The sequence below is a fragment of the Loxodonta africana genome, chromosome 6 (assembly GCF_030014295.1).
Source record: "Loxodonta africana isolate mLoxAfr1 chromosome 6, mLoxAfr1.hap2, whole genome shotgun sequence".
Lineage (NCBI taxonomy): Eukaryota > Metazoa > Chordata > Mammalia > Proboscidea > Elephantidae > Loxodonta > Loxodonta africana.
The window spans coordinates 131,907,476-131,928,475 of record NC_087347.1 but is presented as its reverse complement, the minus strand read 5'-3'; positions in this window follow the sequence as shown (position 1 = coordinate 131,928,475).

Below are 21,000 nucleotides of genomic sequence, written 5' to 3'. Positions count from 1 at the left end.
GAGGACATAGATTCACAAGGACTGTGAATTCAAAATGCAGATTTATAAGGGCCTTGTAATTCCATCTGCCCCTCCAGTAAGGCATGAGAATATGCTGGTAATTAATGGAAGCCCATACTGTATCAAGGTCCGTATCTTTTGGTAATGAAGTTGCAGGTTGAGGTTGGGGAGAAAAATCCCAAATCTAAGGCTCTGTTAGGGAAATAGGGAGTCCCTGGGTCCTTATGAGTCTGAATTGACTCTGCAGCAACGTGTTTCAACATGCGGTGCAAGGGAGCCCTGGTGGCATACTGGTTAAGCACTCACTGCTAACCAAAAGATTGTCATTTCAAATCCACCAGCTGCTCCTTGCAAACCCTATGGGGCAGCTCTACTCTGTCCTATAGGGTCACTATGAGTTGGAATTGTCTCAGCAGCAATGGGTTTGATGTGGTGAAAAAGGTTAAAGTCTTTGGCTGCTAACCAAAGGTTGGAAATTTGAGTCCACACAGAGGTACCTTGAAAGAAATGCCTGGTGATCTGCTTGCAAAAACCAGCCATTGAAAATTTCATGGAGCACAGTTCTACTCTAACACACATAAGGTCACCATAAGTCGGAGTCAATTTGATGGCAACTGTTTTGCTGTTGTTGCTGTTAGGGAAACAACCTAATTAATTTAGTTCAATGAATATAGTATCTCTAGGACAAAACTAAGTTTAAACCCTAGAAATTGAAAAGCCAAGATTAAAAAAAAAAACCACAGGAGTGTGACTGATATGGGTGATGGAACCACAAGATTAAAACTTGGATAAAATACATGCAAAGAGAGAAAGTCAGAGACAGGAAAGACAGGCCTAAGAAAAAAATATCAGAACATCAGAGCAATAACTTCATTGTATAGACAGAAAAGAAGTTGTGGGGATACAGTTATTACATTTTACTCCTAATTAATCACACTGACTTTCTCACTGATCTCCTTGTCTAAACTTTTGCTCTTTCTTTTTCATATTCTTACTACAACTAGAATAATTTCTCATATATGAGCAAAGGCTTACATAACAGGATAACAGACTGAGCTCACATATCTACCTACTTTTTTAATAGTTAATATCTTAATACAGCAACAATTGATAATGAAAAAATGCAAAGGAATGGATTAGGACTGTCAGCTGACGAGAGATTTCTACAATTTTCTCATAAATAGAATGTCCTGGAGGATTTTATCTCAAGAATAAAGAAATGTCAGGTTTGTCACGCATAAACTCATTTAGTTTATTGCAAGGTAGTTATAGCAAGGCACACAAGTAAGTCTTCAAGATATTCATTTAGCTATGGAGAATTGTTGTTGTTAGGTGCTGTCAAGTCAGTTCTGACTCATAGCGACCCTGTGCACAACAGAACAAAACACTGTCCGGCCCTGCACCATCCTGACAATCGTTGTTATGCTTGAGCCCAGTGTTGCAACCACTGTGTCAATCCACCTCGTTGAAGGTCTTCCTCTTTTCCGCTGACCCTGTACTTTGCCAAGTATGATGTCCTTCTCCAGGGACTGATCCCTCCTGACAACACATCCAAAGTATGTAAGACACAGTCTCACCATCCTTGCTCCTAAGAACCATTCTTCTTGTACTTCCTCCAAGACGGATTTGTTTGTTCTTTTGGCAGTCCACAGTATATTCAATATTCTTCACCAACACTACAACTCAAAGGTGTCATTTTTTCTTCAGTCTTCTTTATTCATTGTCCAGCTTTAACACGCATATGATGCGATTGAAAATACCATGACTTGGGTCAGGTGCACCTTAGTCTTCAGGGTGACACCTTTGTTTTTCAACACTTTAAAGAGGTCCTTTGCAGCAGATTTACCCAATGCAAGTTGTCTTTTGATTTCTTGACTGCTGCTTCCACAGGTGTCGATTGTGGATCCAAGTAAATGCATTTAAGAACACAGATGCCACTCTCCAAAGTGTGATGCAGAATGTTTTCTGAATAGATTTTGTTATGCCCATTGACTTAGATGTCCCCTGAAACCATGGTCCCAAGGTGGAGCCAAGATGGCGGAACAGACAGCAGCTTCCATCAAGCCCTGTTTACAACAAAGACCCCAAAAAACAAGTGAAACGAGTATATTTGTGACATGCTGGGAACCCTGAGCATCAAAGGCAAGCTTAGACAACAAACTGAGGGGCAGGGGGAGAAAGAGGCCATTCAGAAGTGGAGAGGAGTTACCGGACCTAAATCGTGGGGAGCTCTCAGGCTGCAGTTTCCTCAGGGAGAAGCAGCTAGCCACACAGACAACTCACACCTCTGGGACCTGAGAAGAATGGCATGCTCTCAGCAAAAGCCAGGTAGTTGTGTATACTTTACTGCGCCACCTCCCCACCCCCAAACTGGCTTTAACGGCTAAATCTCTGGGCCAGAGATAGACCCTGGTGAACACCTAGAGCCATCCTCCCAGCTTTGGGGAAGGAAAAAATTTGCAACTGGAGGGAAAAAAAATAATCTGCTAGCTCCGTTAACCGGCGAAGCTCAGGACAGAAGTGGCTCCATCCAGGCATAAACTGTCCGTGGACCTTGAGCACCTTTCCCTTCTGCATGGACCTGTGTGGGCCTATTTCAGGAGAATAGGCCTTTGTTGGCAAACTCCAACCATTTCAGCCATGTGGTGGAGAGGTGGGCGTTTAACGTTTGACATTGCTTTGCCTATTAAACAAGGTCCTCACCTACCCACAACAGGGACCTAAGGACTGGTAGCTCCATTCAGGTCACCTGCCCACCCATGACAGGGGTCCAAAGACAACTGGTACCTCCCAGTCCTTACAAGCAAAAACTTTGGATGCCCATGGTCCCTCTGCAGAACCCACCCACCAGCACGCTCTAGAGAACAGAGGCGCGTTTCCCTCAGAGATACTTGAGGTTGGTTCTCAGCCACCTGACTTGTTCACAGCATGACCCCTTGCTGCAATCAGACACCAGTATATACATCAATCACCCTTGCCCCTCTAAGACTGTAGGACAGAGCCTGTACCACACACTTGATATCAGCTACCTGGAAACCTGAGCTGAATTCATACAAGAAAACCAAATGGACTCCTAGACTGATATACCTAATAACAGCTCTAGTCAGCTGGGGACAGGACACCAGAGCTCCAAAGGTAAAAAATAATAAGCTAGCTCACTCAAGCAACAAAGCAAGCAGCTAAGACACAGTAAGCAAGCATAAACTAATACAATAACTTATAGATGGCTAGGAGACAACAGTCAGTATCAAGTCACATAAAGAAACAGACCAAGATCACCTCAACACCCTCTCAAAACAAAGAATCCAGGGATCTTCTAGAGGAAAGTACATTCCTGGAATTACCAGGTGCAGAATACAAAAGTTTAATATACAGAACCCTTCAAGAAATCAGGAAGGAAATGAGGTAATACACGGAACAAGCCAAGGAACACACACAGATAAAGCAACTGAAGAAATTAGAAAGATTATTCAGGAACATAATGAGAAGTTTAATAAGCTGGAAAAATCCATAGACAGACAGCAATCAGAAATTCAGAAGATTAACAATAAAATTACAGAATTAGATAAATCAATAGAAAGTCAGAAGAGCAGAACTGAGCAAGTAGGAGCTAGAATTTCTGAACGTGAAAATAAATCACTTGGCACTAATATATTTGAAGAAAAATCCAATAAAAGAATTTTAAAAAATGAAGAAACCCTAAGAATCATGTGGGACTCTATCAAGAGAAATAACCTACAAGTGATTGGAGTACCAGAACAGGCAGGGATAACAGAAAATAAAGAGAGAATTGTTGAAGATTTGTTGGCAGAAAACTTCCCTGATTTTGTGAAAGATGAGAAGATACCTATCCAAGATGCTCATCGAACTCCACATAAGGTGGATGTTAAAAGAAAGTCACCAAGACATATTATAATCAAACTTGCCAAAAACAAAAAGAGAATTATAAGAGCAGCAAGGGATAAATGAAAAGTCACCTACAAAGGAGATCCAATAAGAGTAAGCTTGGACTACTCAACAGAAATCATGCAGGCAAGAAGGCAATGGGATGACATATTTAAAAATTGCCTGCCAAGAGTCGTATCTCCAGCAAAACTTTCTCTTAAATATGAAGGTGAAATTAAGACATTTCTAAATAAACAGAAGTTGAGGGAATTTGTAAAAACCAAAACAAAACTACAAGAAATACTAAAGGGAGTTCTTTAGTTAGAAAATCAACAATATCAGATATCAACGCAAGACTAGAACACTGAACAGAGCAATCAGAAATCAACCCAGACAGGGAAATCCAAAATAAAAAACACAGCAAGATTATTAAAAAAAAAAAAAGTTAAAAACAGGGTAACAGTGATGTTAATATATAAAAGAAGACAACATTAAAACAATAAAGAGGGACTAAAAAATGTAATCATACAACTTCCATATGGAGAGGAAGATATGGTGATACAAAGAAACAAAAAAAAAAGTTAGGTTTAAATCTAGAAAAATAGAGGTAAATAATAAGGTAACTATAAAGGAGACAAACTATATGACTCATCAAAATAAAATACAAGGGAAAAGTACAGACTCAGAAGAAAGAAAATAACAACAAATATGAGGAAAGGAAAATACGTAAAGAAAATCTACTCAGCACATAAAATCAAGGGGGAAAAAGATACTGTCAACACACCAAAAAAGACATCAAAATGATAGCACTAAATTCATACCTATCCATATTTACCCTGAATGTAAATGGACAAAATGCACCAATAAAGAGAAAGAGAATGGTAGAATGGATTAAAAAACAAGATCCATCTTTATGCTGCCACAAAAGAAACACTTTAGACTTAGAGACACAAACTAAAACTCAAATGATGGAAAAAAGTATATCAAGGGAACAACAAAGAAAAAAGAGCAAGAGTGGCAATATTAATTTCTGACAAAATAGACATTAAAGTTAAATCCATCAGAAAGGATAAGGAGGGACACTACATAATTATTAAAGGAACAATACACCAAGAAGATGTAACCATGTTAAATGTTATGCAACCAATGACAGGGCTGCAAGATACATAAAACAAACTCTATCAGCATCGAAAAGTGAGATAGACAGCTCCACAATAATAGTAGGAGACTTCAACACACCACTTTCAGTGAAGGACAGGACATCGAGAAAGAAGCTCAATAAAGACACGGAAGATCTAAACACCACAATCAATCAACTTGACCTCGTAGACATATACAGAACCCTCCACCCAACAGCAACCAAGCATGCTTTCTTTTCTAGTGCACATGGAACATTCTCTAGAATAGACCATATATTAGGTCATAAAGCAAGCCTTAGCAGAATCCAAAACATTGACGTATTACAAAGCATCTTCTCTGACCATAAGGCCATAAAACTGGAAATCAATAACAGGAAAAGCAGGGAAAAGAAATCAAACACATGGAAACTGAACAATACCCTGCTCAAAAAAGACTGGATTATAGATGAAATTGAGGTTGGAATAAAGAAATTCATAGAATCCAATGAGAATGAAAACACTTCCTATCAGAACCTTTGGGACACAGCAAAAGCGGTGCTCAGAGGCCAAATAATATCAATAAAGGCACACATCCAAAAAGAAGAAAGGGCCAAAATCAGAGAACTATCCCTACAACTTGAACAAATAGAAAGAGAGCAACAAAAGAAACCCTCAGGCACCAGAAGAAAACAAACAGTAAAAATTAGAGCTGAACTAAATGAAATAGAAAACAGAAAAACAATTGAAAGAATTAACAAGACCAAAAGCTGGTTTTTTGAAAAAATCAACAAAATTGGTAAACCACTGGCCAGACTGACAAAAGAAAAACAGGAGAGGAAGCAAATAACGCGAATAAGAAATGAGATGGGTGATATTACAACAGACCCAACTGAAATTAAAAGAATCATATCAGATTACTACGAAAAACTATACTCAAACAAATTTGAAAACCTAGAAGAAATGGATGAATTCCTAGAAACACATTACCTACCTACACTAACATAAACAGAGGTAGAACAACTAAATAGACCCATAAGAAAAGAAGAGATTGAAAAGGTAATCAAAAAACTCCCAACAACAAAAAAAAAAACCCTACTCCGGATGGCTTCACTGCAGGGTACTAACAAACATTCAGAGAAGAGTTAACACCACGACTACTAAATGTATTTCAGAGCATAGAAAAGGGTGGAATACTGCCAAACTCATTCTATGAAGCCACCATATCCCTGGTACCAACACCAGGTAAAGACACCAGAAGAAAAGAAAATTATAGACCGATATCCCTCATGAATGTAAATGAAAAAATCCTCAACAAAATTCTAGCCAACAGAATTCAACAACATATCAAAAAAATAATTCACCATGACCAAGTGGGATTCATACCAGGTACGCAGGGATGGTTCGACATTAGAAAAACAATTAATGTAATCCACCACATAAATAAAACAAAAGACAAGAATCACACGATTTTATCAATTGATGCAGAAAAGGCATTTGACAAAGTTCAACACTCATTCATGATAAAAACTCTCAGCAAAATAGGGAATAGAAGGAAAATTCCTCAACATAATAAAGGGCATTTATACAAGCCAACAGCCAACATCATCCTAAATGGAGAGAGCCTGAAAGCATTCCCATTCAGATTGGGAACCAAAGATGCCGTTTATCACCACTCTTATTCAACATTGTGCTGGAAGTCCTAGCCAGAGCAATTAGGCTAGATAAAGAAATAAAGGGCATCCAGATTGGCATGGAAGAAGTAAAAGTATCTCTGTTTGCAGATGACATGCTCTCATACACAGAAAACCCTAAGGAATCCTCCAGAAAACTACTGAAACTAATAGAAGAGTTTAGCAGAGTATCGGCATACAAGATAAACATACAAAAATCAGTTGGATTCCTCTATGCCAACAAAAAGAACATCGAAGAGGAAATCACCAAATCAATGCCATTTACAGTAGCCCCCAAGAAGATAAAATACTTAAGAATAAATCTTAGGAGATGTAAAATACTTACACAAAGAAAACTGCAGTACACTTCTTCGAGAAACCAAAAGAGACCTACATAAAGGGAAGAACATACCTTGCTCATGGACAGGAAGACTTAACATTACAAAAATGTCTATTAAACCAAAAGCAATCTATACATTTAATGCAATTCTGATCCAAATCCCAACGGCATTCTTTAATGAGATGGAAAAACAAATCACCAACTTCGTATGGAAGGAAAAGAGGCCCCAGATAAATAAGGCATTACTGAAAAAGAAGAACAAAGTGGGAGGCCTTACTTTACCTGATTTTAGAACCCATTATACCGCCAAAGTAGTCAAAACCTCGTGGTACTGGTACGACAACAGATGTATGGACCAATGGAACAGAATTGAGAATCCAGACATAAAGCCATCCACATATGAGCAGTTGATATTTGAAAAAGGCCCCAAAACAGTTAAATGGGGGAAAAGACAGTCTTTTTAACAAATGGTGCTGTCATAACTGGATATCCATCTGCAAAAAAAATGAAACAAGACCCATACCTCACTCCAAGTACAAAAACTAACTCAAAATGGATCAAAGACCTAAATATAAAATCTAAAACTATAAAGATCGTGGAAGAAAAAATAGGGACAAAGTTAGGAGCCCTAATACATGACATAAACAGTATACAAAAGATAAAGAATGTAGAAGAAAAACTAGATAACTGGGAGCTCCTAAAAATCAAACACCTATGGTCATCCAAAAACTTCACCAAAAGAGTAAAAAGACTACCTACAGACTGGGAAAAATTTTTAGCTTTGACAATTCTGATCTGCGCCTGATCTCTAAAATCTACATAATACTGCAAAAACTCAACTGCAAAAAGACAAATAACCAATTAAAAAATGGGCAAAAGATATGAATAGACACTACACTAAAGACATTCAGGTAGCTAACAGATATATGAGGAAATGTTCACGATCATTAGCCATTAGAGAAATGCATATCAAAACTACAATGAAATGTCATCTCACTCCAACAAGGCTGTAATTAATCCAAAAAACACAAAATAATAAAAGTTGGAGAGGCTGTGGAGAGATTGGAACACTTCTACACTGCTGGTGGGAATGTAAAATGGTACAACCACTTTGGAAATCAATTTGGCGCTTCCTTAAAAAGTTAGAAATAGAACTACCATACGAACCAGCAATCCCACTCCTTGGAATATATCCTAGAGAAATAAGAGCCTTTACACGAACAGATATATGCACACCCATGTTTATTGCAGCACTGTTTACAATAGCAAAAAGATGGAAACAACCAAGGTGCCCATCAAGAATGAATGGATAAATAAGTTATGGTATATTCACACAATGGAATACTATGCATCGATAAAGAACAGTGAGGAATCTGCGAAACATTTCATAACATGGAGGAACCTGGAAGGCATTATGCTGAGTGAAGTTAGTCAGTTGCAAAAGGACAAATACTGTATAGGACCACTATTATAAGAACTTGAGAAATAGTTTAAACTGAGAAGAAAACATTCTTTTGTGGTTACGAGATGGGGGGAGGGGGGTGGGAGAGGGGCATTCACTAATTAGTAGATAAGAACTACTTTAGGTGAAGGGAAAGTCAGCACACAATACAGGGGAGGTCAGCACAATTGGACTAAACCAAATACAAAGAAGTTTCCTGAATAAATTGAATGCTTCCAAGGCTAGCGTAGCAGGGGCAGGGGTCTGGGGATCATGGTTTCAGGGGACATCTAAGTCAATGGGCATAATAAAATCTATTAAGAAAACGTTCTGAATCCTGCTTTGAAGAGTAGCGTCTGGGGTCTTAAACGCTAGCTAATCTAAGATGTATCACTTGGTCTCAACCCACCTGGGTCAAAGGAGAATGAAGAACACCAAGGTCACAAGGCGATTACGAGCCTAAGAGACAGAAAGGGCCACATGAACCAGCGACTACATCATCCTGAGACCAGAAGAACTAGAGGGTGCCCGGCTACAACCGATGACTACCCTGACAGTGAACACAACAGAGAATGCCTGAGGGAGCAGGAGAGCAGTGGGATGCAGACCCCAAATTCTCATAAGACCAGACTTAATGGCCTGACTGAGACTAGAAGGACCCCGGGTTGTCATGTCCCCCAGACCTTCTGTTGCCCCAGGACAGGAACCATTTCCGAATCCAATTCTTCAGATATAGATTAGATTGGACAATGGGTTGGAGAGGGATGCTGGTGAGGAGTGATCTTCTTGGATCAGGTGGACACTTGAGACTATGTTGGCATCTCCTGCCTGGAGGGGAGATGAGAGGGTGGAGGGTGTTAGAAGGTGACAAAATGGACATGAAAAGAGAGATTGGAGGGAGAGAGCGGGCTGTCTCATTAGGGGGAGAGTAATTGGGAGTGTGTAGCAAGGTGCATATGGGTTTTTGTGTGAGAGACTGACTTGATTTGTAAACTTTCACTTAAAGCACAATAAAAATTATTAAAAAAAAAAAAGAAACCATAATCCCCAGACCCTCACCCTTGCTATACTGGCCTTTGAAGCATTCAGTTTATTCAGGAGACTTCTTTGCTTTTGATTTAGTCCACTTATGCGACCTCTCCTTATTATGTGTTGTCTTTCCCTTCACCTAAAATAGTTCTTATTTACTATCTAATTAGTGAAATCCCCTCTTCCTCCCTCCCTCCTCACTCTCATAACCATCAAAGAATATTTTCTTCTCTATTTAAACTATTTTTCGTGTTCTTATGAAAGTGGTCTCATACATTATGCTGACTGAAATTAGTCAGTTTTCAAAATAACAAATATTGTATGAAATTCTCTATTTCTAACTTCACATTATAAATGACTTTAACTTTAGGTGTTTAAAAGTATTATAAAAACATCATAAAAGTATAAAAAACCTTATCAATGATACATAATAGCGAAATGATCTAAGAACATTACAAAAAGCATACATAACAAAGAAGGTGAATGGAAGAGGACTGACTGATGAAAGACCAAGGGAATTACATCAGAAATGGGTGAAACTTCAAACAGAAGCCTGAAGGGAGATTCTAATCTTCACAAGCGTAAATCCCAAAGAAGGCAATTGAGAATAATTAGAATGTGTTAAGGCTGTACTGAAGATCTTTAAACCAGAAAATAAATACTACTGTTATCCTGAATGAAAGGAGGTAGACATCCACCCACCCCACACCCTCCCCCCCCCCAAAAATGAGATGTTATTTCAAGAGTGGTATAGTGGTTAAGAACTATGGCTGTTACCCAAAGGTCATCAGTTTGAATCCACAAGATACTCCTTGGAAACTCTATGGGGCAGTTCTGCTCTGCCCTACAGGGTTGCTATGAGTTGGAATAGACTCAACGGCAATGGGTTTTACAGGTTATATGCAAGGAATTAAAACTTACAACATGTGTTTTGAATACCCCAAGCAAAATTTTTCTCCTTCAGGCATTTGGAAACAACCATGGTTAACACAAAGGCACCTTTCCTATCACCTTCAGTGAAGCCTCCAGTAACAGGCCAAGAAAACAGAAACAGAGTCACAACCATATTGATGTCTCATTAATAAATACAACAGAGAAATTGAGAAACACCACATACACATCAAAAAGATGTTAAGATAAATAAATGAGAACTCATTCCAAAAGGATAAGATTAAGTCATAACCATAATTTTTGCCTTAAAGAATCAGAAAGATAATGCATAAAACAAAAATAACATTAAAAAAAAGCCTCAGGAAATAAGAATGATTTTGTTAATTTAAATAGAGTAAACAATAACCAAAAATCTAAATTTAAGTAGAAAGGATAAAATATAAAGATGAAAAAAAAAAGCCTTCTTTAATGAAATATCTAAGTGAAGAGATGTGGAAGCATGGGCCAAAAGGTGAGTGGCATGGGGAGATCAACTCCAGGAAGTCCTACATTAACCAATAGGAATTCCAGAAAAAGAAAATAAAATAGATAAATGGGACCCTTTAAAGATTAAAAACTTACATTGATCAAAATCCTTTTTCAAAAGAGTAAAAAGACAGCCTTCAGGCTGGGAACAAACCTTCAGAAGCGACATATTTGATAAGGGTGTATTCTCTAAAATTTATAAGAAAACTTCAACAACTAACAAGAAAACGACAAAAAACACAATTATAAAATGGGCAAAAGACATGAACAGAACCTTCGTCAAAGAGAACATCCAAGCAGCCAACAAACATGAAAAGATGTCATTGTCGTGGTTGTTAGGTGCCATCAAATCATACCTATGTGCAACAGAACAAAACATTACCTGGTCCTGCACCATCTTCACAATTGTTGCTATTTTTGAGCCTATTTTTGCAGTCTCTGTATCGATCTATCTTGTTGAGGGTTGTCATGGATTGAGTTGTGTCCCCAAAAAATATGTGTCCACTTGGTTAGGTCAAGATTCCCAGTATTGTGTGGTTGTCCTCCACTTTGCGAAAGTAATTTTATGTTAAAGAAGATTAGGATGGGATTGTAACACCACCCTTACCCAGGCCACATCCCTGATCCAATGTAAAGGGAGTTTCCCTGGGGTGTGGGCTGCACCACCTATTATGTCTCAAGAGATAAAAAGGAAAGGGAAGCAAGCAGAGAGTAAGGGACCTCATACTACCGAGAAAGCAGGGAGTAGAGCACATCTTTGGACCTCGGGTCCCTGAGCAGAGAAGCTCCTAGTCTGAGGAAACATTGATGAGAAGGCCAACAGAGAGGAAGTCTTCCCCTGGAGCTGGTGCCCTGAATTTGAACTTTTAGCCTTATTTACTGTGAAGAAATACATTTCTTTCCCAAAAAAACAGAAAGCAGAAGGTAAAGAGACAAGGAACACAAAAGGTATGGCCAGGACCTCTGAGGTTTCAAAGGGTGGAGCCATGGCCTCTGGCATTTCTAATGATGGAGGTGCCACTCAGATGGACTAGGAGAATGGTGCCCCTAGAGCTGAGGGAGCAGAGTTGCTGTCCTAGTAAGCCTAGAAGGCAGAACTGAAGCCCGCTGCTAAGGGGCCTCCACTCAGAATCCAGAGAGTGTGGCCAATACCTACAGTCTGGAGGGCAGGGCTATTGTGTAAATTGTCTCAGAGAACAGAGAATTATTTTCAAAGCCTTGAAGGCTAATGTAATGTGTTCTGCTGACTTGCTTGGTGCCTCTTATTCCTTCTTTTCCTTCGATTTCTCCCATTTGTAATGGAAACGTCTAGCTTGTGCCTGTTCTGCCATTGTACCTTTAGAAGCAAATAACTTGTATTCTAGATTTCACAGATGAAGAGGGATTTTTGGATTTTGGACTTAGAGTTAAGATTTTTCCTATGATATGATGGGGTGAATATGTTTTGATTGTTGCAAGGATGTGATTTTTTGGGGACCAAAGAGTGAAATATCATGTATTGATTTTGTCCCCCAAAAGTATAAGTCGACTTGGTTATGCCATGATTCTCGTTATTGTGTGGTTCTCGTCCATTTTGTGATTGTAATTTTACTTTGAGGGGGATTAGGGTGGAATTGTAATGCCACCTTTACCCAGGTCACATCCCTGATCCAATGTAAATGGAGTACCACCTTGTCTCTCCCAAAAGAGAAAAAGGAAAGAGAAACAACCGGAGTGGGGGGACCTCATACCACCAAGAAAGCAGTGCCGGGAACAGAGTGTGTCTTTGGACCCAGGCTCCCTGAGCAAAGAATCTCCTAGTCTGAGGAAACATTGATGAGAAGGCCAACAGAGAGATAAAGGTTTCCCCTAGAGCCGATGCCCTGAATTCGGACTTTTAGCCTACTTTACTGTGAAGAAACGAATTTCTCTTTGTTAAAGCCATCCATTTGTGGTATTTCTGTTATAGTAGCACTAGATAACTAAGACAAGAGTCTTCCTCTTTTTTGCTGACCTTATACTTTACCAAGGATGATGTCTTTCTTTAAAGACTGATTCCTCCTGATAACGTGTTCAAAGTACATGAAAGGATGTCTCGCCATTCTTTCTTCTAAGAAGCATTCTGGTTATACATCTTCCAAGATGGATTTCGTCATTCTTCTGAAAGTCTATGGTATATTCAATATTCTTTGCCAACACCATAATGCAAAGCCATCAATTCTTTTTAGTCTTCCTTATTCATTGTCCAGCTTTCACATCCTTATGAGGTAAGTGAAAATACCACGGCTTGGGTTAGAGGCACCTTAGTCCTCAAGCTAACACTTTAAAGAGATCTTTTGCAGCAGATTTGCTCAACGTAATACATCATTTAATTTTTGAGTGCTGCTTCCAGGAGCATTGATTGTGGATCCGAGCAACTTCTGTCTTCTCCATTTATCATGATGTTGCTTATTGACCCAGTTGTCAGGATTTTCCTTTAGCCATTAGAGAGATGGAAATCAAACTACAGTGAGATAATATCTTACCCAAGCTAAAATGGCACTGATTTTAAAAAAAAAAAAAAAAGATAACAAATGTTGGTGAGGATGTGAGGAGGTTAGAATACTTACCCATTTCTGATGAGACTGTAAAATGGTATAATCAGTATGAAGAACAGTATGGAGTTTCCTCAAAACACTAGAAATAGAACTACCCTATGATACAGATACCCCACTCCTAGGTGTATACCCTAGTGACACAAACAGACATATACAAGCCTGTGTCCATTGCAGCTTTATTCACAATGGCAAAAAAAAAAAAAAAAAGGAAATAACTGAAGTGTCCATCGATGGATGAGTGGATAAGCAAAATATGGTACATACATAGAATAGAACAATGATGAGTTGGCAAAACATGTTATAATATGGATGGACCTGGAGGGCATAATTCTACATGAACTAAGTCAAGTACATAAGGACAAATATTGTATGATTCATCTTTTATGAAAAGACAAGAATATATGTGTGTGTGTGTGTGTGTGTATATGTGTACATACAGACCATATGTACATACAGACCAGTGTTCATTATTGGCTACCAAGGAGAGGAGGGGGCAAAGGGGAAACATGCTTTAGATTGTAGCTTCTTGTTATTTTTGGTGATGAAAAAAGTGGCACTGAATGTGGGTATAGTGAGTTCATCATGATCAAAGTAAATGATGTAGCTGAGAAATGTTGGAGAGAAAAGGATGCTGGTACTAAAGAATTTGACATTTATAAGATGGCAAAAATCCTAACGTAGACCAAAAATTGAGTGCATGATCACATATGGATGGGTACAGGCATACAAGTATACAGGTAAAAAAAAAAAAAAAATTTTTTTTTTACCTGTGTACAAGTATATATATATATATGTGAGAATGGATAGAAGTATCTGTATGTACATGTAAATAAATAGAGATATGTGTGTGCAGGCCCATACATTCATTGAAGACACAATGAAACACACTCCTCAGACATAGTCAAAAACATTCTGAGATTGGTTTTCTAAGTTTTAAGGCTTAGACCATAATCTTATGGTACAACTCAGTCCACTGGAGTTATATAGTTCACAAAGTCCAAGTTCTGCATCCTAGTGAAGTTGAGTAGCACCTGGGGTCTTAAAAACTTGTGAATGACAATTGAAGATACAACTATTGGTCTCTGCTTCTCAGGAGCAAAAGAGTAAGAAAGTAACCAAAATTGCAGAGAAAAAACAAGTCTATAAGGCTGATAACCTACATGAACTATGACCTCATCTACCCTGAGACCAGAAGAAATAGATGGTGCTTAGCTACTACCACTGACTGTTCTGACTGAGGTCATAATAGATGGTCCCAGATAGAATGAAAGAAAAATGTATTAAAAAAAAACCACAAAAAAACCCCTCAAATTCTTAAAAAAATCCAGACTAACTGGATCAGATGAGACCAGAGAACTCCCTTAGATTATTGCTCTAAGACACTTTAAACTTTGAACCAAAACTATCCCCTAGGATCAGTGTAGCAGAGTGGCACGCAAAATAATGGATATTACCTGTAAGATTGGTGCTCTACTAAAAAACATTTGTATGAGACCTACAAGTCCACATTTACTATAAACCAAAGCTGAGAAGATAAATGGGTAGGGAAACTAGAGTACTAGAACTGGAACAACGAGAACACAAAGAGAATGTTGACACATTTGAAAAATATACCTAATGTCACTAAATAAGTAGCATGGTAATTGTCAAACGGAAATCTAACTTGCTGTGAAAACTTTCACCAAAAACATGACAAAATATTACTAAAAAAAAAAAAAAAAAGAAAGAAGGAAGGAAGGAAAAAGAGGAAGGTGAAATTATAAATGAAATTATAAAAGAAGGGGGTGAAATTATAAATGAAGAAATTCTCTCTGAAGAAAAGAAACATGAAGCTTCACTTTGTGCTGATCTCACTAATTTTAATATGATGAATTTTAAAGAAAATCAACACCTAGTGATTATCTTCATAAAATTTCAGAACGCTTAGGGTAAAGAGACGATTCTTAAAACTTTGGGGAGGGGGAAGAACATGTTACTTCCAAAACAACACAAATGAGATTGGCATTAAATTTCTCTTTGGTAAGGGTTATGCCAGAAGACAGCTCTCTATAGAGGACTTCAAAGACCAAGGAATTCTGCCCAGCAACCTACCACCAGGTAAATTTGATGGAAAAATTTGGAAAAGGATGCTGGTTATGGTTGTTGTACAACTTGATGAAAGTAATTAATGTCACTGAATTGTACATGTAAAAAAAGTTGAAATGACCATTTTGTTATATATATATATATACATATATGCTTATGTGTGTGTGTATTAGGAAACAGGCATCTGTTTCCTCATTCATCAAGAAAATGTAAGAAAATCAGATTTTTTAGGCCAATTTATGTTCAAAATATGGAACTAAAATGTGGCAGGATTTTGAGAAATGAGGAATGTACAAGGGAGATTCTAAACATGATACTTGTATGAGTGACATGAATGTAATTAGACTAGACCCTTAGAGGGAAGAAATGTAAATACCCAGCTCTGCACTGCAGAACATTTACATGGTCAGACTAATGTAAATGTAGCTTATCAGGTTACAACTTTTTGAAAAAATCTGTAGACAAACCATGGATGACATAATTGCAGTTATGGAGCAAAATATGAACTTTCGGGCATTTCCTTAATAATGTGTAGGTTAAGGCAGCGCTGAGAAACACTAGGGTTGCAGAAGGAGCAAAAAGAGACCCACAGAAACACAAGATGCGCGAACAGTCTCAGTTTACAGATTCTAAAATCAAGCAACACTGTTGAAAGTTGAAGGTTTGTAAAATTGAAGTTAAAATATACCATTCAAATTCACATATTCGATTCAAGTAGAACTAAATATTAGGAGGAGACTAAAGGGGAGGAAAAAAACGGTTGCCTTCCAGTTAACTCCAACTCACGGCAACCCCGTATGTGTCAGAGTAGAGCTGTGCTCCACAAGGTCTTCAATGGCTGATTTTTTTTGGAAGTAGATAGCCAGGTCTTTATTCCATAGATGCCTCCGGTTGAACTAGAACCTCCAGCCTTTTGCTTAGCAGCAGATGCTGCTATCCTTTTGCACCACCCAGCAATTCCTGAAGGGGAAGGGTACTGTATATGTGTAAGGCAAATTTGCCCCATCTTCACAGAACGTTGATATATAGTGTCTAAAACTGGTGAATCATAAAATACAGTTATAAGCACATTATAGAGGGCTAGGGAGGTGACTTTGGGATCGCCCTGGTAGAAGTGGATGGTTGTCATTGTGATATCCTGGTGACAATGGTTGGATGAAAGTTTGGGACAAGTCTTGCTTTTCCTTTGAAATGCTTTTTTTTTCCCCATTATATTTTTAACAAGGTTAATATGTTAAACTGATCAAAAAATAATACACAGTGTTTTGGGGGAAGCAAGGAGTTGAGAAACTGGTTGAGGACTCCAATTGTAGGTTTTGAGTTTGCACAATTAATCAGTGCCAAAGGCGGCACAACAGCTCGGTATCTTGCTTCCTATTTTGGAGCTTTTTCTCCTACAGAGCACTGCCTCATGTTGGGCTAGAATTATATTATTTTGGGAAGTGGCCCAAGTGCTTTCGATGTGCAAGATTAACATTTAAAATAATAATGCCAACTCATTTTGTAAGTCATTACCAAATGGCACTCTCTTGCAGGCTGCGACCCAGGTGCTGAGGGGAGCCCGGATTTCCTAAGGCCTGAAGGTGAGGGCAGCCTGAGCACTGCATCTTGTTCAGCATTGGGAATGAGCGCTCGTTAGGCTCAGTAATTCACGAGCACTCTTTATTTCAATACTTGTAGGGTGCCACGGCATTTAGATCACCTTTAGTTTCAAGCTGACATTTACCTCACCTTGAAATTAATGAACATTCAGGGACAGTTCAACAGATGCAAGGATTCCCTGAGAATGAGAAACACTTTAGGGACCAAAGAAGGGTTGCGTTATTTTTGGCACTACAGGTCTGGCTAATGAAGTCCACAGTCAATCAAATGAGTAGTAACTTGTCAAAAGATCATTTGCCAGCTTGTCTGTTATGGCATAGGGCCTCTCCACTCCCACACTCTGTGGTCTTCTTGCAAAATTATAGGGCTGAGGGCATGAAGGGTAATGTCTCAATTTCCCACTCTGAATATTGGAACCTGAAATATTATGACATATGTAGCCTTTTCTTTGTTAAAAATTTAACTGGGCCAAAATTCAGCATTGGCAGAAATACAATCTCTTATATTTCTAAATTGCTTTGCATTTTACATACATTTTTTTTAAACTTTTATTGAGCTTCAAGTGAACGTTTACAAATCAAGTCAGACTGTCACATATATGTTTATATACACCTTACTCCATACTCCCACTTGCTCTCCCCCTAATGAGTCAGCCCTTCCAGTCTCTCCTTTTGTGACAATTTTGCCAGCTTCCAACTCTCTCTATCCTCCCATCGCCCCTCCAGACAGGAGATGCCAACACAGTCTCAAGTGTCCATCTGATATCATTAGCTCATTCTTCATCAGCATCTCTCTCCAACCCATTGTCCAGTCCCTTCCACCTCTGATGAGTTGTCTTCGGGAATGGTTCCTGTCCTGGGCCAACAGAAGGTTTGGGGACCATGACTGTCGGGATTCCTCTAGTCTCAGTCAGACCATTAAGTATGGTCTTTTTATGAGAATTTGGGGTCTGCATCCCACTGATCTCCTGCTCCCTCAGGGGTTCTCTGTTGTGCTCCCTGTCAGGGCAGTCATCGATTGTGGCCGGGCACCAACTAGTTCTTCTGGTCTCAGGATAATGTAAGTCTCTGGTTCATGTGGCCCTTTCTGTCTCTTGGGCTCATAGTTATCATGTGACCTTGGTGTTCTTCATTCTCCTTTGATCCAGGTGGGTTGAGACCAATTGATGCATCTTAGATGGCTGCTTGTTAGCATTTAAGACCCCAGACGCCACATTTCAAAGTGGGATGCAGAATGTTTTCATAATAGAATTATTTTGCCAATTGACTTAGAAATCCCCTTAAACCATGGTCCCCAAACCCCCGCCCTTCCTCCGCTGACCTTTGAAGCATTCAATTTATCCCGGAAACTTCTTTGCTTTTGGTCCAGTCCAGCTGAGATGACCTTCCGTGTATTGAGTGTTGTCCTTCCCTTCACCTAAAGCAGTTCTTATCTACTAAATAATCAGTAAAAAACCCTCTCCCACCCTCCCTCCCTCCCCACCTCGTAACCGCAAAAGTATGTGTTCTTCTCAGTTTATACTATTTCTCAAGATCTTATAATAGTGGTCTTATACAATATTTGTCCGTTTGCAACTGACTAACTTCACTCAGCATAATGCCTTCCAGGTTCCTCCATGTTATGAAATGTTTCACAGATTCTTCACTGTTCTTTACCGATGCGTAGTATTCCATTGTATTTTACACATATTTTAACCTCTAATATCTTACCTCATTTTGAGCCATTATAACACTGAAGGCATTGGTGGTTCAGTCGTAGGATTTTCACTTCCATGCAGGAGACCTGGGTCCAATTTTGCCTCAACAATAAGAATGATGCTGCAAATCCGGCAGGGAAAATATCCACCTCATTTTCAAAGTAGAGAAATTGGGGAATATCTACTGCTGAGATACTATTGTGAGCATTTCCATACAAAGTCCCTATATGTTCTTTCATTGAAATGAAACTAAGGAGGAAGGAATCTGTTTGAAGATTCCTTTCTTTGTTTATCCAGTGCTCGGTGTCTGGAAAGTACTACATGTGCTCCTTGGTTCTCTTCTGTCTACACCTAAAGCAGAAGAGGACCGGTTCACTTTCTATGCAGGTACATTTGAAATCTCTTTGAAGACTTTTAAATGTAGTCCATGACCAGACCTGCCTGACTATTGAGCCCTGTTTCTCAGTAGCATCTGGTGGAGGAATGCAGACCTTGCTGTGAGGCTGGAGAGGGCTTTAAAGCATAAAACATCACTTAGTTCAGCTGCATCAGTCAAGTCCTTGGCTTTTTCTTCATTAAATCAGTTTTAATACCTGACTCTTAAAACAGAATTAGTTAGATGAGATCGTATTTGTGAACTTGACTAGCACAGGTCTTAAATAAATGTTCATTTTGTTTCTTTTTCACCTGCAGTGGCTCAACTGCACCTTTATTTAAAAGCCAAAATAGTGTCTTTCATCTTCTGCCTATTAATTGGTTTCACCGCTGACTTTCTAAGAAATCAGCCAATTGAGATTTCTGCTTTGAACAGCTATACTTAAAACGATGCCCATTGACTGTTTCTGAGTTTTGGATTTAGAAATTCCATTGGCCTTTTCTACCCAAAGGAAAAGTTATCACCTCCATCCCTAATTTATCATTCAAAAGGTGAAATAACAAACAAGTGGATTTCAGGAAAGGGGAATTGCTTTAGAAATGACTTTTGTGAAAGATTATGCAGTCTATCTACTGTACCTTATCACTGCAGAGAAAAAAGATGTTTCTTTTGATCAAAACATGACAAAGAGCACATCCAAATCAATACATGGAGAATTTAATCCTCAGAGCTGTCAGAATTACAAACAGAGAAAGTGAATGTTAATGACAGTAAGGCAAACAAGTTTATTTTGGAAAGATTACCCATGAGAGGACTGCTTGGCCTCTTAGAAAAGGCAAGAGAAGATATTACCTATGGACCTTAAACCTTGTTATCGATTTTTCTCGAAAAAAATTAAACCAAGGTATTTAACACATAAAAACCCACCCATTGCAGTCGAGTCAATTCCGACTCAGAGTGACCCTATAGGTCAGAGTAGAACTGCCCCATAGAATTTCCAAGGAGCACCTAGTGGATTTGAACTGCCGACCTTTTGTTTAGCAGCTGTAGCACTTAACCACTATGCCACCAGGGTTTCCATTTAACACATAGGGTTCCGAAATGTGAAAGAAAGATACCAGTGTATTTATTCAATAAAGATTTTTTACTTCTATTTCAAATATATTTTTATTGTGGCACTATTCTCAATAGTCAAAAGATGACACAGCCTAAATGCCCATCTACTGTGGAATGGATATACAAAGTGTGGTATGTACATACAACAGGATGCTACTCAGCCAGTAAGGGAAATGAAGTCTTGATCCTTTCTACAATATGGATACCTACCACTTGAAGATATGCTGAGGGAAACAAGTCAATCACGAAAAGACAAATATCATATGATTTCACTCATATAAAAAGACAAGAAAAGGCAAATGTATAGAGATCAAAGTTTATTAGTGATGGCCAGAAGCGAGAGAGAGGTGGTATTATGGGTTGAAATGTCCCCCCAAAATATATGTCAACTTGGTTAGGCCATGATTCCCAGCATTGTGTGGTTTCTCGTCCATTTTGTGATCAGATGTAAAGTGTTGTAAATCCTAGCCTTTCTGCCTGTGGTTATGGCCCTGTTTGAGAATGAATTGTCCCTTATATTAACGAGACAGGATCAGGATGGATGTATCCTGAGTCACTGCCTTACTAGAAGATGTGACTCAAACCACTACCCTTATCCCAATGACCACCATTATCCAATTCACACGCTTAGTTGAACTATGTCTTTTATT